The sequence below is a fragment of the Staurois parvus genome, unplaced genomic scaffold, assembly GCF_062004578.1.
Source record: "Staurois parvus isolate SC_StPar_1 unplaced genomic scaffold, SC_StPar_1.0 ptg000151l, whole genome shotgun sequence".
NCBI classification, from domain to species: Eukaryota; Metazoa; Chordata; class Amphibia; order Anura; family Ranidae; genus Staurois; species Staurois parvus.
The window spans coordinates 13,462,501-13,474,124 of NW_028317947.1; positions in this window are offsets into that span (position 1 = coordinate 13,462,501).

Genomic DNA, 11,624 nt, shown 5'->3' on the forward strand with positions numbered 1-11,624 from the left:
GAGTATACACTTTATACAGTATATATATATATATATATATATATCCAATGTAATATTTTAATTTATTTATTTAATTCAATTAAATATTCTATTAAATACATTTATCAATACTATTATTTACATAGTGTATTATATTATATTTCATACATGCACTAAAGCAAAAAATAAATAAATTAACTTGCTTCAAAATGAACCTTTTGCCACAAACGTGCATGATGTACATTGTACGTTTACATACAAACATATTTCAAAAAAAGTTTTTTTTATTATTATTGGAATTTAACAGCCCAAAGGAGACAAGTTGCTCAGAGATTTCTCAAAATTTAAAAGTCAGCCTTTTTTTTATTGCAATGTACCAAGCTCAGACCTCTTTAAAGGTTTAAAAAATGGCGTAAAAATTAGTATACACTTTATACAGTATATATATATATAAATATATATATATATATATATATATATATCTCCAATTTAATATTTTAATTTATTTATTTAATTAAATTTAATATTCTATTAAATACATTAATCAATACTATTATTTACATATTGTATTATATTATATTTCATACATGCACTAAAGCAAAAAGAAAAAATTAACTTACTTCAAAATGAACCTTTTGCCCTATGATGTACGTTGTACGCTTACATACACACATATTTCAAAATAAGTTTTTTTTTATTATTATTGGAACTTAACAGCCCAAAGGAGACAAGTTGCTCAGAGATTTCTCGAAATTTAAAAGTCAGCCTTTTTTTTTATTGCAATGTACCAAGCTCAGACTTCTTACCTTGTGCTGTCAGATCTGGGTGAGGTTCTCTATCTGGAGGCAGAGCTTGTGTAATGCTAAACACTTCAAAGCTTGAGGATTTTACAGACATGTTCAGGGAGGAGTTTCACAAAAATACACTTTAGACAGTATCTTGTCCTAGAGAGTAACTGCGCAGGGGAATCACATCTTACATATTCCTTTGCAGAGTACTGAATATTTTCAGCTTTTAGGATTTTTTTTTTTAAAGGTTTAAAAACTGGCATAAAAATTTGTATACACTTTATACAGTATATACTGTATATATATATATATATATATATATATATATATATATATCCAATGTAATATATTAATTAAATTATTTAATTCAATTTAATAATCTCTTAGATTGTAAACTCCAAGGATCAGGCCCTCTTATCCCTCTTGTATTGAAATGTATTGTTGCTGTATTGTCTCCTTTTATATTGTAAAGCGCTGAGAAAACTGTTGGCGTTATATAAATCCCGTATAATAATAAATAATCTATTAAATAAATACATTTTCAGCCTTTAGGATTTTTTTTTTTTAATGAGCGAATTCTGAAATCTTATCTTTTTTTTTTTAAACTCTTTTTAACATGTTTTTTCATTAACATATTATGAAAAGAATGGCTAGTTCAGTCAAAATGGAGATATACAGTTGTGGGTGTATGCTGGCACCTCATGGGGCCCCTGGGCAATAGGGATCATGGGGCCCCTGTGTCCTCGCCCACACCCAAAAAAGCCTATGAAAAAGCCAATGAAAGGTACCAGGGGCATTGCATGGGGCCCCCTACTGACCCCGGGCCCTCGGGCAGTGCCAGAGTGCTTGAATGGTCAGTCCGCCCCTTGCTGGGAACTGAGTCTTCTTCACCCCATCACCAACCCTTTGAAGCATAACATACAAAAATAAAAAAAAAATTTTTTTCTAAAAAAGACAATATATATTTTACATCCCCCTATTCACAATTCCTGTTTTTTAAAGCATGTTGAGGATTCATCTACACTCTATTAGAAACACTGCTACAGTAGATCTAAACCCATCCAGTAAAATTTCATATCAGCTTTAACATGTTAAATAATTTCATGGTGTAGGTTATTTATGTTGCGTGCGCAAGCAGGAGTGGCTCTGTGATGTTTTGGATCTGCAGCTTGCCTTTTTTAGGTTCCCTAGCCCACAACAAAATGGTGCAGGTCAGTTCACACTGCGCTCAGGCTATTTAAGGGGTATGAGTGTGACGTCTGCAGGAGGCAGATCCCTTTGAAGATATGCATGTGGACGAAACATGTCGGGAGGGGCCTTAAGTGCTGATGCCAAAGCATGGAATCGGCGGCCTTCTTTGTAAGTCCGGTCGCATTTGTTTATTCTTTTATTCCACCTGGATTTTAAGATTCATCTGTTATTTGTCTTCATTGTGATGGTAATAAAAAAAATATTACACTATATACCTATTCTGGGCTCCGTGTGGTGAGCAATTCCTCAACAGGATATATTTTGGATTGGCAATCCCATCCAAAATGAAGATCTTCTAGTGGATGTCTAGGCTGGCTGGAGTATCTTATTAGGCTTTCCATGCATTGGCCTCTGGTGAGTGCATATTGGTGGAGGATTTGCACAGAAGATCTGCCATGCTTTTCTTTTGGATTCTTTACACTGTACAGCGTTCACAGCAGAGATTTATTTGTTGTTTTTTATTACTTGGACTATTTATCAACTGTTATATACCGTTGCCCGAGAACTTTTTTCACTTTAGTGGTTTATTAATTCATTGAATATTTTTAGTTTTTATTTTATGCTCCCTCCCCCCCACACAAGGCCCTCTATCCCACCTCCCTTCGTTTCCCACCTCTCCTCCCTTTCATGCTGAATGCTGCAATGTGACAATGTTCATTATATACTATTATCGGCCAGAGATAGATGCTGTTAAATGAGTGAATGGATAAGAGAAAATCTATGAATTCAGGGGGAAAACATTTATTGTAGAAGCTTTAAAGTTTTATTGGTCACGTACTTTTTTTTTTTTTGGTATCATGGTCTATGGAAGCAAAATGTACCCCAAGCGTGGCTGATTTATTTACAAATAAGTGGGAATATCAGACTTTTTTGAATAATAAGCCAAAAGAATTAAGTTTATATAAGAGAGTTATTGACGATATTCTTGTGATTTGGGAAGAAAATGAGGAATCATTGATTACGTTTCTTAACCTCTTCCCGTCCACCCATTGCACATAGACGGCTTTGCTGATGTGGGCTAATGTACCTGTACGTCATCCCGCATTGATTGCTACTGCATGGCTCACAGAGCGCGTACCCCGGAGCCTGGTGATCAGTGTGATCACCTCCATACCCCATACCAGCGTCCTAACTACTGCCATACTAGAGTCCTTATCACCACTATACCTCATGTGAACGTCCTAATCACCGCCATAATCCATACAAGTGTCCTGATCACTGCCATACCTCTATACCAGTATCCTGATCACTGCCATACCTCTATACCAGCATCCTGATCACTTCCATACCCCATACCCGCATCCTGATCACTGTTATACCCCATACCAGCATCCTGACTACTGCCATACTAGCGTCCTTATCACCGCCATACCTCATACTAACGTTCTGATCACCGCCATACCCCATACCAGCGTCCTGATCACCACCATACCCTATACCAGTATCCTGATCACCGCCATACCCCATATCAGCATCCTGATCACCACCATACCCCATATCAGCATCCTGATCACTGCCATACCCCTCACCAGCATCCTGATCACCGCCATACCAGCGTCCTGATCACTTCCATACCCCATACCAGCATCCTGATCTCCGCCATACCCCATACCAGCATCCTGATCACCGCCATACACCATACCAGCATCCTGATCACCACCATACACCATACCAGCATCCTGATCACCACCATACCAGCAACCTGATCACTGCCATACCTCTATACCAGCATCCTGATCACTGCCATACCCCATACCCGCATCCTGATCACTGTTATACCCCATACCAGCATCCTGACTACTGCCATACTAGCATCCTTATCACCGCCATACCTCATACTAACGTTCTGATCACCGCCATACCCCATACCAGCGTCCTGATCACCACCATACCCTATACCAGTATCCTGATCACTACCATACCAGCATCCTGATCACCGCCATACACCATGCCAGCTTCCTGATCACTGCCATACCACATACCAGCATCCTGATCACTGCCATACCAGCGTCCTGATCACCACCATACCCCATACCAGCATCCTGATCACCGCCATACCCTATACCAGTGTCCTGATCACTGCCATACCTCATACCAGCATCCTGATCACCGCCATACCCCATACCAGCATCCTGATCACCACCATACCCCATATCAGCATCCTGATCACTGCCATACCCCTCACCAGCATCCTGATCACCGCCATACCAGCGTCCTGATCACTTCCATACCCCATACCAGCATCCTGATCACCGCCATACACCATACCAGCATCCTGATCACCACAATACACCATACCAGCATCCTGATCACCACAATACACCATACCAGCATCCTGATCACCACAATACACCATACCAGCATCCTGATCACCACCATACCAGCATCCTGATCACTGCCATACCCCATACCAGCGTCCTGATCAATTCCATACCCTATACCAGCATCCTGATCACCGCCATACCCCATACCAGCATCCTGATCACCACCATACACCATACCAGCATCCTGATAACCACCATACCAGCATCCTGATCACTGCCATACCCCATACCAGCATCCTGATCACCGCCATACCCCATACTACCATCCTGATCACCCCATATGCCATACCAGCATCGTGATCACTGACATACTCCATTGCCAGAGACCTGATCACTGCCATACCCCATACTAGCATCCTGATCACCCCAAACACCATACCAGCATCTGTCATTTTAGGATCTCGACTGATCAATTTTCAACTATATATCCCATAGTTTGTAGACTCTACAGCTTTCTCACATACTAAATAATATACATTGTTTTGGGATATTTTTACGCCAAAACTGATGCATAATACATTTTGGCCTACATTTCTGAAGAATATTTGTTTATTTGCAAATTTTTAAACAAAAAACTAAGCAAAAAAAATATTTTTTTCAGAATTTTCAGTATTTTTTCATTTATATAGCAAAAAATAAAAAACCCAGTGGCGATCAAATACCACCAAAAGAAAGCTCTATCTGTCTCAAAAAATGGATCAACATTTCTTATGGGTACAGTGTTGCACGAGTGAGTATTTGTCACAATTATCAGTGTGATAGCACCAGGGGCGGACTGACCATTTGGAAACTCAGGCACTGCCCGAGGGCCCGGGGTCAGTAGGGGGCCCCATGAGATGCCCCTGGTACCTTTTTCATAGGCTTTTTTGAGTTTGGGCAAGAACACAGGGGCCCCATGATCCCTTATTACCCGGGGGCCCCATGAGTTGTTGGTCCGCCCCTGGATAGCACTGAAAGCTGAAAATTGGCCTGGATAGGAAGGAGGTGAATGTGTCCAGACTTGAAGTAGTTAATATATGGAATAAAAATGAATAGGAATATTAATTTGAGTAAAAGTATGTTCAGCCATGGATACAATCTTATACTTAGATATTTATGTGGAAGGGAATGAGTTAATTACTAGATCTCTTTGGGGTTTTTTTTAAAGACAAAGAAGAACAATTACATTCCTATCTTGAGCTGTCATCTCTCTATCTATAGGGTTGAAGAATGTATAAAATTTGCCACAATATAAAGAATTAAAATTGTACCAAAAATGAGGATTATAAAAAGAAAGCAGAGTTGTTAGGTGAAAGATTCATACAATATTGTTACAGTATGGATATTTTTAGAGCAGTGTTTCTCCATCTTTTTTACCTTGGAAGAAGCCATGGCAAAACATTTGAGATCTTGAGGAACCCCTGAAAAAAATGTTCATATGTCCACCCCATGGAACACTGGTATGATCAGCAAGCTCTTGATTTAGCAACATTTTTAGAAATAGCAATAAATTGAATCAATATTAAAATATACCTATTTAACGACTTGGATTCGCCCCCCTTCCTGACCAGGCCATTTTTTGTGTTACTGCGTTGTGTTACTTTAACTGATAATTGCGCAGTCATGCAATGCTGCACCCAATTGAAATTTACATCCATTTTTTACCACAAATAGAGCTTTCTTTCCATGTTATTTGTTGACCTGTGCGTTTGTTTTTTTTGCGCCATAAACAATAAAATACTGTCAATTTTGAAAAAAAAAAACAATATTTTTGACTTTTTGCTATAAAACATATCCAATAAAAAAATTTAAAAATCAAATGTCTTCATAAATGTAGGCTAAAATGTATTCTGCTACATCATTTCTGATGATACTGCCATACTCTGTATTGCATCTCATATGTCTTTTTTTAAAATTGTAAAAATAAAAATTGTTTTTCTTTTAAATCGCTGAATTGTTAGCTTACCATTTGATAAAATTTGTGCCTTAAAAGTCCCTTCAATAAGAGGGCTTCTCCATTGCATACAAAAAAAGACCGACAATTTTAAGAAAAAAAACTATATTTTTGCTATAAAACATATCCAGTAAAGAAAAATAAAAAATCGAATTTTTTCATAAATGTAGGCCAAAATGTATTCTGCTCCATGCCTTTGCTAAAAAAAATTACAATACGTGTAAATTAATTGGTTTATGTAAAAGTTATAGAGTCTACAAATGGCGGTTATTGCCAATACATGAACACTAAGAAATCTGTTATATTACCCAACGGGGAGAAATTTACTCCCAAACATTATGGCAACTGCAAAACTAAAGGTGTAGTTTACTTACTCACATGCGATTGCAACGGCTTTTATGTAGGAAAATCCAAATTGGAGCTCTGGCGTCGGGCTTATCACCGCATCTCCAACAACACGGAGGTGCCATTGGGACGCCATACAGTAAGTCTCCATGGGGGTGTCTATCCTAAGGTTCAATTTCTAATTCTGGATAGAATCCATCCAAGCCCACGTGGAGGCGATTGGAGGAAATGTCTGCTCCAAAGTGAGCTCAGATGGATTCACAAATTAAACACCACTTCTTTTCCAGGCTTGAATGAATCCATGTCCTTCAAGCCTTTTTTGGAGGTATTCGTGTTTGGTGGTTGCGAGAGAGATCTGTGACCCTTTCGCCTCACCCTCATTCTCCTTTTTTTTTTTGCACCTTTTTTCCCCTTCTTCCCTCCTTTCCCTCTCATGTAATAAGTTAGTGCACACATTTAATATATTTATTGTACATCTTTATATTATTCATGCTTGTGGAATGATTTTTGTCTATGGATGCCAGGACTTTATTCATGTCCTCTTTCTGCGTGCAGTGCATTCTATTTTTCATCTTTCCTTTTCTCTTTTTTCCTGTTTCCTTCCCAGTTTTTGGCCATTCCATTTCCATAGCTTTTGTTTTTCTCCCCTTTTTTTCTTCTCTCTTTTTCTCTCCTTTTTAGATGGGTACTTTATTTGTTATCGTCAGTCCTATGTCTTCCCGGCGCACAGGGGTTGTGGTCCCCGGTTTCCGGGGTCAGCGGCCTTCATGACTGGGTTTTGGAACGGCACAGTTGTGTCCATCAGAGAGAGGCTTGGTTCGCACTCTCTCCTGGCTGTTTCTCTTCCTGTGTCGGGTTTCCATGCGTTGGCGTGACATCATCATGCCATATCAGTGTGGTGATGCCGCACGCCTTATGGTTGGGGAAGGCCCGATGCGGCCGGACGGGGATGCGAATGGGTCCACCTAGGCTTACCCTAGTTTGCTCAATGCTCATTGGAGCTCTCCCAAGCCTTCCTGGGGGTATAAAATACCTGTTGTAAAGCCTGTATACTGGTCATGCAGCCATGACGACACCTTATTCCAGCAAACCTTGTATGCTTTAAACAATCATTTTTGGACAACTTCAGTAACTTTTGAAAGGCACATTAGTGGCTTTATATGCTCTACTTTTGAATATTTTTACTATCATCTTTATTCATTATAGGCATATAAGCATAGAGAGTTCTTTTCCTCTTGGGTTCGTTTGATGCCAAGTCACCATCAATTTACCCTAAGTACTCCTGTTATGTTACACCCCCAGTAAGTTCTCCTGGTTCCAATTTTTGTGATTTTCCACTAGTTTGGTGGTACATATGTACCACTCCACCGAAACTGCCTTACTCAAACTCTCCAACGACCTGCTAACCGCCAAAGCTAATGGACACTATTCAGTGCTCCTACTCCTTGACCTCTCTGCGGCCTTCGACACAGTCGACCACCCCCTCCTCCTCAAAAAACTACACTCCCTCGGCCTCAGAGATTCTGCTCTCTCCTGGATCTCATCCTACCTGTCACAACGCTCTTTCAGCGTTACCTATAATGCTACCACCTCCCCCTCACTCCCCCTCTCTGTTGGGGTCCCTCAAGGCTCTGTCCTCGGGCCCCTTCTCTTCTCCATCTATACCTCCTCCCTTGGCCAACTCATACACTCTCACGGCTTCAACTACCACCTCTATGCCGACGACACACAAATCTATCTCTCAACCCCCCACCTCACCCCCTTGGTCTAAGCCCAAATCACACACCTACTGAGCGACATATCAGACTGGATGTCGCTCCACTTCCTTAAATTGAACCTCTCCAAAACCGAGTTTCTTGTCTTCCCCCCAGCCCGGACACCACCCCCCATTGATTTCTCCGTCACATCCAACAACGCTACCATCAAACCCGCCCTGCAGGCCAGAGTACTGGGTGTCATTCTGGACTCCAACCTATCCTTCCAGCCCCAAGTCCAATCTTTAACAAACTCGTGCAGACTCCACCTCCGCAACATCGCCAAAATCCGCACGTTCCTAACCCCAGAAACCACTAAACAGCTCATCCACTCCCTCATCATATCACGACTCGACTACTGCAACTCCCTCCTCACTGGCCTGCCTCGCCGCTGGCTATCCCCTCTTCAGTCCATCCTGAACACGGCTGCCAGACTCATTCACCTTTCCAACCGCTCTGTCTCCGCCACCCCCCTCTGCCAATCCCTCCACTGGCTTCCGATTGCGCAACGGATCAAATTCAAAATCCTAACGCTGACGTACAAAGCTGTCCACCATACTGCCCCGAACTACATCACTGACCTAATATCCAAGTACCGCCCAGCACGCACACTCCGCTCCTCACAAGACCTCCTTCTCTCTAGTTCCCTGGTCTCCTCCTCCCATGCCCGCCTCCAGGACTTCTCCAGGGTGTCACCCATCCTCTGGAACTCCCTGCCCCAACCCATCAGATTATCACCTACTCTCCTCTCCTTTAGGCGCACCCTGAAAACCCATCTCTTCAGGGAAGCCTACCCCACCCCCTGCTAACTTGCCTCCCTCCTCCACTCTTCCTACCACTCCATCCCCCACAGCTATCTCCTCCTGTGCCACCACCCCCTCCCTCCTAGATTGTAAGCTCGAAAGAGCAGGGCCCTTGATCCCCTCATGTTTTGCATTGTATTGGTATTGTTCTGTCACATGTTCTGTCTCCCTTTGTAATGTACAGCGCTGAGCGAACTATTGGCGCTTTATAAATACTGTATAATAATAATAATAATAATATTATTATTATTTATGCGTGTTATTGTTTATTTACACAGACGACTTATCTGCCACTGGTGTGGTTAGGCGGGGCCCCTCCAGGAGGCAAACGGGCAGTGATTGTCTTCTCCTACTTTCCTTTCTTTTTTCTTCTGTCCATGTTAGAGGCACATGAAATCTTTGGCTGCATTCATGGAAATCAATGTTTTTTAACCCTTTGGCTGTTCTTCCTATTCTTCCTGCCCCTGCATGGGGCTATGTAAGTATATAATTGTATCCAAGCTGATTATATGTGTACTGCCTATACGGAAGATTTTATCTAAAAATATATATTGATAGATATGTATGTTGTAGGTGTCATGCCTTTTTGAGCACTTCTGAAGAAGAGATTGGGATGGGTCTCAAAACGCGTCAAGTGCAACCATATGCATGACTTATTTCTATTTCTTCACTGTAAAATCACTTCTGATGATACCGCCATACTCTGTATTGTAACTCATATGTCTTTTTTAAGATTGTAAAAATTAAAATAGTTTTTCTTTTAAATCGCTGAATTGTTAGCTTACCATTTGATAAAATGTGTGTCTTAAAAGTCCCATCAATAAGAGGGCTTCTCCATTGTATTCAAGAAGAGACCTACAAATTTAAGAAAAAAAAACAATATTTTTGACTTTTTGCTATTAAACATGTCCAATAAAAATTAAAAAAAAAAATCAAATTTCATCATAAATTTAGGCCAAAATGTATTCTGCTACATGTCTTTCCTAAAAAAGAAAATCCCAATATGTGTGAATTAATTGGTTTACGTGAAAGTTATAGCATTTACAAATGGCGGTATATATACTGGGTTTTTTTGTTTTTTTTTACTAGCAATGGCGGGACTGCAGCGGGCATTCTGAAACTGGGGGGAACTGACTTGGTGTCACTGACAACCCCAGTGACACCAATACAGTGATCAGTGGTAATAAAAAGCACTGATACTGTACTAATGGCACTGGGCAAGAAGAGGTTAACATGTGGGATGATCAAAGGGTTAACCGTGTGCTGTTTCACAGTATGCTGTGTATGTGCTTTAAACTGTAAGCACATTGCTTTGTATGGCTCTGCTATGCTTTCTTGCTTTCCTCCTCTAAAATCTAAGTGCGTCTTATGGAGCGAAAAATACGGTATTTATTTACTGATTTATTCATTTATTTACCTTTGTGAAGTTTTTTTGGTTTGTTTTTCAGCAGCCATATTCTCATTTTTATTCAGCACTCATGTTCTCATTTTTATGTAATCATTTTGATTCTCTCATTACGATTGACTGGTTTTAATTATGACCCCGTAGGGGAGACATTGTATTGATGTCAGATTGATATGAAAATCTTCTTATGTTCTTTATAGCCCTGATGAAGGGGGCACTTAGACCCCCGAAACGCATTGGCTACTTGAATCATAATCCTGACCTTTAATAAGATAAAGTTGTATCTGGACCTTTTAGCAGTGGTGTGGCACTTCAATTTCAACTCTTCTTACATTATTTGAGTTCAAGCACTTGACAGGTCATTAACTGTCAGACGTCAAGTGGCATTTTACCTCTGCCTATTATTTCATCCTCTGATAAACTAAATAAATATAAATACGTAAGCTAACATAAATATTTCATAGGAAAATCTGTAAAATGAAAATACCTGAAGACTTAGGGGTTGATTTACTAAAGGCAAATAGGCTGTGCACACGGCAAGAGCAGTTTCTCCAGAGCTTAGCAAATGAAGTAAACCTTCACTTTGCAAAGAATACCCAATCACTTGCAAGGAAAATTAAAAAAACAGCATTTTTGCTTGCAGGTGATTGGATGATGGAAGTCAGCAGAGCTTCTGCTCATTTACTAAGCTCTGGAGCAACTGCCCTTGTACAGTGCAACTGCACTTTGCAAAGTGCACAGTCTATTTGCCTTCAGTAAATCAACCCCTAAATGTTCAGCTTCTTGTATAAACCCAAACATGACAGATTCTCTTTGAAGCCCCACCCATAATTATGAAAGTTGCAAGTACTATGGACAATGGGGACGCTGTGCAAGGAAACAGCCTTTTTTTTGTCTCCCTGTCATTGGACAGATGGAAAGGTGGTGACCCCATAGAGGGCGTTGGGTAAAAAAACACCCTATGTTACAGCAGGACTTCCCCTGGGTGGAGATGTCCTCTGAAACTGGATGCAATATAATTTCAAAGATATGTAACGTTTTA